Raw genomic sequence first — 8,326 nt, 5'->3', positions numbered from 1 at the left:
TGCTCGAGGACAGATTGGCAATAGCAGAGTTGAAACTTGACTGGATTGTTTTCACATAGCTATTTATCTTCATAAATATTTTCCAAAACTTTTTGACAGTTTCCTACTTCTAGGATTGTTGTCTCCCTGTGCTAACCAGCCTATCATGGCTCTTTTTCAAAAAATCAATGCAGCTTAGGCTCAAAAATCACTATTTTCACTTTTTCTGTTTTAAATACGTAAGCGTCCCAATGATAATTTTGAATGAACATGTGCATTTGAATATGATTGATGTTTACCAGGAAAAACAGGAATAGCATTCAGGAAATGTCCCAATTATCTGGACATCATTCCATCAGAAGAAAATCCCCAAGAGGAGCGCATTTCTCAGCAAATTCCTCAAAACGATTTTCTCTTCAAAAGAAGTCTTATCCCCCAGCAGGGTTTTTCCAGATTACTATCTTCAGAAGGTGTGATCTCCGCACCCGGACTTGGTCAGATAGTGCATCGGAGGATTATGCATCTTCCTCATTCCCATTTGAAAGGGCATCAGAACTTTCAGCTACCTTTCATTCTCGAGAGATATTCAAAGATCCTTCAACAGAATACCAGGATTCTCAAAGAATTTCCCCAGCCAAGGGTACTCAAACAAGACAAAAGATCATCAACGATCACGATATAGTCATATCCAGATGACTGGCGGAAATTTATTTTCCCAAATAGAAGCTCGACATCTCACATTCATACATCACATATTCACATTCATACATCACATATTCATATTCATACATCATACATCATGCATCATGCGCATATTCATACGCATATTCATACACAACATAACATGCATATTTCTCCGGGAATATCTCACATTTACATGCATCATAAACATTGCATATCACTAACTTGATTTTTCAGGTAGACGGATATCTTCAACAAAGATGTTCTCAATCACATGCAGTGTTCACCTGAATTCCATGAACGGTTCTCTCAGATATGATCAGGCCGAAGATTCATTCTGATCACTAACCAACTCAAAAACAGACATCACAGATCTAAAGTTGATACCTCAGACGGTTCCAGAACGATCTAGCATCACAGATCTAAAGTTGATACCTCAGACGGTTCCAGAACGATCTAGCATCACAGATCTAAAGTTGATACCTCAGACGGTTCCAAAACGATCTAATATTGCAGATCTAAAGCGATACCTCAGACGGTTCCAGAACGATCCAACGTTGCAGATCTAAAGCAATACCTCAGACGGTTCCAAAACGATCCAACGTTGCAGATCTAAAGCGATACCTCAGACGGTTCCAAAACGATCTAATATTGCAGATCTAAAGCGATACCTCAGACGGTTCCAGAACGATCCAACGTTGCAGATCTAAAGCGATACCTCAGACGGTTCCAAAACAATCTAATATTGCAGATCTAAAGCGATACCTCAGACGGTTCCAGAACGATCCAACGTTGCAGATCTAAAGCGATACCTCAGACGGTTCCAAAACGATCTAATATTGCAGATCTAAAGCGATACCTCAGACGGTTCCAGAACGATCCAACGTTGCAGATCTAAAGCGATACCTCAGACGGTTCCAAAACGATCTAATATTGCAGATCTAAAGCGATACCTCAGACGGTTCCAGAACGATCCAACGTTGCAGATCTAAAGCGATACCTCAGACGGTTCAAGAACGATCTAACATCAAAGATCTAAAGCTGATACCTCAGACGGTTCCACAATGATCAACTTCCAAAATCTAAATCGGAAAAACTTTGGACAAGTTCCGTAGCAATCATCCTCCAAGACTTAAAGCGGTAACCTTGGACGGTTCTGAAACAGTCAACACAAAGACTTTCAAATCCTTCATCAAGATATAATCAATGGATTCATTCTGATGAACAAACCATCAACCCATTCACCAGGTGGCATCTGAAAGCCCATCTCAGGTAATGTTCCAATCTGCCAACAACATTTCGCAGACGACATTCAAATGCAACTTCCAACATCTCTTCTGATCAAGGTAAGTGCAAATTTTCAGGGCATCTAAATATTCAATCATCTTCTACCTTCAGATTTCAGACAATCTCTTCAGGTTTAAGAAGATTGAATAGGGGCAACTGTTATACCCCAAAATTTGCCCACATATTTTTTCAAGAAAACTCCAATCTGAAAATTAAGAGTCTCATATAATTATGGATTATTTCAACAAATATCCTAACATATGAAACACTTAGTTTTTAGAATTTTTCTTATACAGTAATTTGGCCTGCAGTTGAATTTATTCTTACGCAAACGCCAAATACTGTTTATTACTTCACGCATGCTATTTATTTATTTACAGATAAATAGTACTAACACAATTGGTACAGAGTTAAATCTTTTTGCAGGCGCAGAATCAGGAAACTCAGACTGTACTGGTAACAAGTAGATTATTATTATCTTTTGTTTCCCACTAGTTTTTGTACTATATTCCATTATTTTCAAAAAATCTTTTCAAATCTCTTTTTCAAAAATCAAATCTCTCTTTTTCCCAACACTATCACCCTCTTTCTTTCAAATCTTACTTCCACTCAAATTTTCCTTTTGTACGGAATCACATCATTCCCCAACGTCTCTTTCCTTCTTTCCATTCTATAAATACCTCCCATTTTCTTCCATAAAATCTCACATCAAATTCCAACTCATCTTTCAAATTCCTACCTCATATCTATTTTCTCTTCTTCCCTGACAAGAATGGCAAAGTGGATAGAGACACTATTTCTTACAGTCATCACCATTGCTACGGTGATCATGACTTTCTTCTGCCTGCATAGTCCTGAAGAGTGTGGACCTGCAATGGTTGCACTCCCAATCATCTACATGTTATTGTTCATAGCATGGGTCATTAATCGTCATTCTTAAAATTTGCAGTATTTCTTATTTCTTAAATGTACCGTTTATTCGTCATACTGTTCAATATAGTATGTGATATTTGTACTGTCAGTATTAAATGTTGTACTATTTGTCATAATATTGCTTAATTACTAAGATAATATTTTGTGTGTTTTCTGCCAGTCAAATATTCCTATTTCTGTGCATTAAATAATTTTCAGGGTTATTATCGGTAATTTTGCCCGCATACCGTAAATATTAGTTATTTATTATGTCTGTGTTTTTTTAACAAGTCATGTAAATAAACTTTCATTTTTCACATAAAACAAAAACAAAAACAACAAAAAAGAAAATTAACTTTGGCTGTTGATTTTTCACTCTAACTGCTACATCAATACCTGGACAGTCAGTTGACAGCCAAACTGCTGGCAGTACAATTCTCAGTGTTTTGTACCATCAATCAAATCAATCTTTCACAATTCAAAATTCCAAGATTTTTGTTCTAGAAGTCTTCTGAATATCACGCGATTAGCAGAGACTCAACACTGCACAAAAATCTGGTACGCTTAAGTGTCTCCTACACAAACAGTCCCTAATCAGGGTTTTTCTTGTTTTTACAGGAGCAACAAGTTTTTGAGAGCTCAAATGGATTTCATACACATCCATATATCTCAAAGTACCATCATACAAATTTTCAAACTTCAATTCACTCAGACGCACCGTCAGCAGCTCAAACAGTCAACAGACGCCCCGTTTGACCAAAAAAGTCAACAGACAGTCAAAAATGAAATTTTTTGTCAAAATCCATATTTTGTCAAAGGATTCATCATTTGATCATTGGATGATCATAATTCATCAAGGAAAGATCAAAAATCAACAAAACCCTAAGATTCAAAATTAGGGTTTTTGCCTGAAAAGTCAACTCAACTTTGACTGATCATAACTCTCTCATCCTTCATCCAAAAAATTCAAACCAAAGCTTGTTTTTAAGGAAATTCAATTATCTTTCAAATGCCATTGATCCCATGGTCATTGGATTCACCATTTGAAAAATATGACCAAAGACATTACAGGTCATTTTCAAAGTCAACAAAAAGACACTTTTTTCAAAAGGATACACAAGGAGCTTCAAAAATCATTTTGACATGAGACCAAAGGCATTGGTTAGAGGACTCTTTGAGGTTTCCAAAAAGTGCAAGATCTCCTTCATATGACAAAAATTGAAGGATTTACACCTTGTTGAAGTTGGCTAAAATTTGGGAAAATACATGAAATCAACATTGCTAAAAAGATCCTTAGAGCAGGTTATTACTGGTCTACCATGGAAACAGACTGCCATCATCACTCCCGAACATGTCACAAATGCCAGATATACGCTGACAAAGTACATGTACCTCCAGTTCCATTAAGTGTCCTGACGGCTCCTTGGCCTTTTGCAATGTGGGGTATTGATATGATTGGAGAAATCAAACCTACTGCCTCCAACGGACATCGCTTTATCCTGGTCGCTATTGACTACTTCACAAAGTGGGTAGAAGCAGCTTCATTTGCTTCTGTCACCAAGAATGTGGTGGCCCGGTTCATCAAATACAATCTCATTTGTCGGTACGGCATCCCTGAACGGATTATCACGGACAATGGCACAAATCTAAACAACAGAATGATTACTGAACTTTGCACACAGTTCAAGATCAAGCATCATAATTCCTCTCCATATCGACCAAAGATGAACGGCGCAGTGGAAGCTACCAACAAGAACATCAAGAAAATCATACAAAAAATGACAGTAACCTACAAAGACTGGCATGAGATGTTGCCTTTTGCTCTTCATGGTTATCGCACATTTGCGCGTACTTCAACAGGGGCAACTCCATTCTCCTTAGTCTATGGTATGGAGGCAGTTCTTCCAATTGAAATTCAGATTCCTTCCCTAAGGATTATGAAAGAAGCCAATCTAGACGAAGACGATTGGATTCAAACACGGTTGGACCAGATAAACTTGATTGATGAGAAAAGGCTCGCAGCTATTTGTCATGGTCAGTTATACCAAAAGCGTATGATCAAAGCCTTCAACAAAAAAGTCAAAAGTCAAGCATACCAAACTGGTGGCTTGGTTGTCAAACGCATCATCTTACCACAAGGTGATCCCAGAGGCAAATGGACTCCCACCTACGAGGGACCATTCATAATCAAGAAAATATTCTCCGGCGGCGCCATGTTGCTTACCACCATGGATGGCGAGGATTTCCCACACCCTGTGAATGCGGACATAGTCAAAAAATACTTCTCTTAAAAAGGAAAAAAACAGCTCGCTAAGTTGAAAACCTGAAAGGGCAACTTAGGCAAAAAAAATGAGCGTCTCGGTGGATTGAAAACCCGAAAGGGCGGTCCAGGCAAAAATTAGAGACTAAACAAATACTATCCCGGTAGGCTGAAAACCTGAAAGGGCAGCCTAGGCAAAAGTTAGGGAATGAAGCACACAACTGTGTTCCGTTCAGCTGCCTACTCACCATCAAGATTCAACACCTCAAAGACACTGATCAGTCCAATCACTTTCTTCCAACAAGTGAGGGATGAGATGCTCGAGGACAGATTGGCAATAGCAGAGTTGAAACTTGACTGGATTGTTTTCACATAGCTATTTATCTTCATAAATATTTTCCAAAACTTTTTGACAGTTTCCTACTTCTAGGATTGTTGTCTCCCTGTGCTAACCAGCCTATCATGGCTCTTTTTCAAAAAAATCAATGCAGCTTAGGCTCAAAAATCACTATTTTCACTTTTTCTGTTTTAAATACGTAAGCCTCCCAATGATAATTTTGAATGAACATGTGCATTTGAATATGATTGATGTTTACCAGGAAAAACAGGAATAGCATTCAGGAAATGTCCCAATTATCTGGACATCATTCCATCAGAAGAAAATCCCCAAGAGGAGCGCATTTCTCAGCAAATTCCTCAAAAAGATTTTCTCTTCAAAAGAAGTCTTATCCCCCATCAGGGTTGTTCCAGATTACTATCTTCAGAAGGTGTGATCTCCGCACCCGGACTTGGTCAGATAGTGCATCGGAGGATTATGCATCTTCCTCATTCCCATTTGAAAGGGCATCAGAACTTTCAGCTACCTTTCATTCTCGAGAGATATTCAAAGATCCTTCAACAGAATACCAGGATTCTCAAAGAATTTCCCCAGCCAAGGGTACTCAAACAAGACAAAAGATCATCAACGATCACGATATAGTCATATCCAGATGACTGGCGGAAATTTATTTTCCCAAATAGAAGCTCGACATCTCACATTCATACATCACATATTCACATTCATACATCACATATTCATATTCATACATCATACATCATGCATCATGCGCATATTCATACGCATATTCATACACAACATAACATGCATATTTCTCCGGGAATATCTCACATTTACATGCATCATAAACATTGCATATCACTAACTTGATTTTTCAGGTAGACGGATATCTTCAACAAAGATGTTCTCAATCACATGCAGTGTTCACCTGAATTCCATGAACGGTTCTCTCAGATATGATCAGGCCGAAGATTCATTCTGATCACTAACCAACTCAAAAACAGACATCACAGATCTAAAGTTGATACCTCAGACGGTTCCAGAACGATCTAGCATCACAGATCTAAAGTTGATACCTCAGACGGTTCCAGAACGATCTAGCATCACAGATCTAAAGTTGATACCTCAGACGGTTCCAAAACGATCTAATATTGCAGATCTAAAGCGATGCCTCAGACGGTTCCAGAACGATCCAACGTTGCAGATCTAAAGCGATACCTCAGACGGTTCCAAAACGATCCAACGTTGCAGATCTAAAGCGATACCTCAGACGGTTCCAAAACGATCTAATATTGCAGATCTAAAGCGATACCTCAGACGGTTCCAGAACGATCCAACGTTGCAGATCTAAAGCGATACCTCAGACGGTTCCAAAACGATCTAATATTGCAGATCTAAAGCGATACCTCAGACGGTTCCAGAACGATCCAACGTTGCAGATCTAAAGCGATACCTCAGACGGTTCCAAAACGATCTAATATTGCAGATCTAAAGCGATACCTCAGACGGTTCCAGAACGATCCAACGTTGCAGATCTAAAGCGATACCTCAGACGGTTCCAAAACGATCTAATATTGCAGATCTAAAGCGATACCTCAGACGGTTCCAGAACGATCCAACGTTGCAGATCTAAAGCGATACCTCAGACGGTTCAAGAACGATCTAACATCAAAGATCTAAAGCTGATACCTCAGACGGTTCCACAATGATCAACTTCCAAAATCTAAATCGGAAAAACTTTGGACAAGTTCCGTAGCAATCATCCTCCAAGACTTAAAGCGGTAACCTTGGACGGTTCTGAAACAGTCAACACAAAGACTTTCAAATCCTTCATCAAGATATAATCAATGGATTCATTCTGATGAACAAACCATCAACCCATTCACCAGGTGGCATCTGAAAGCCCATCTCAGGTAATGTTCCAATCTGCCAACAACATTTCGCAGACGACATTCAAATGCAACTTCCAACATCTCTTCTGATCAAGGTAAGTGCAAATTTTCAGGGCATCTAAATATTCAATCATCTTCTACCTTCAGATTTCAGACAATCTCTTCAGGTTTAAGAAGATTGAATAGGGGCAACTGTTATACCCCAAAATTTGCCCACATATTTTTTCAAGAAAACTCCAATCTGAAAATTAAGAGTCTCATATAATTATGGATTATTTCAACAAATATCCTAACATATGAAACACTTAGTTTTTAGAATTTTTCTTATACAGTAATTTGGCCTGCAGTTGAATTTATTCTTACGCAAACGCCAAATACTGTTTATTACTTCACGCATGCTATTTATTTATTTACAGATAAATAGTACTGACACAATTGGTACAGAGTTAAATCTTTTTGCAGGCGCAGAATCAGGAAACTCAGACTGTACTGGTAACAAGTAGATTATTATTATCTTTTGTTTCCCACTAGTTTTTGTACTATATTCCATTATTTTCAAAAAATCTTTTCAAATATCTTTTTCAAAAATCAAATCTCTCTTTTTCCCAACACTATCACCCTCTTTCTTTCAAATCTTACTTCCACTCAAATTTTCCTTTTGTACGGAATCACATCATTCCCCAACGTCTCTTTCCTTCTTTCCATTCTATAAATACCTCCCATTTTCTTCCATAAAATCTCACATCAAATTCCAACTCATCTTTCAAATTCCTACCTCATATCTATTTTCTCTTCTTCCCTGACAAGAATGGCAAAGTGGATAGAGACACTATTTCTTACAGTCATCACCATTGCTACGGTGATCATGACTTTCTTCTGCCTGCATAGTCCTGAAGAGTGTGGACCTGCAATGGTTGCACTCCCAATCATCTACATGTTATTGTTCATAGCATGGGTCATTAATCGTCATTCTTAAAA

The sequence above is a fragment of the Vicia villosa genome, unplaced genomic scaffold, assembly GCF_029867415.1.
Source record: "Vicia villosa cultivar HV-30 ecotype Madison, WI unplaced genomic scaffold, Vvil1.0 ctg.005660F_1_1, whole genome shotgun sequence".
NCBI classification, from domain to species: Eukaryota; Viridiplantae; Streptophyta; class Magnoliopsida; order Fabales; family Fabaceae; genus Vicia; species Vicia villosa.
The sequence above is the reverse complement of the archived record's forward strand: the minus strand, read 5'-3'. Positions refer to the sequence as shown.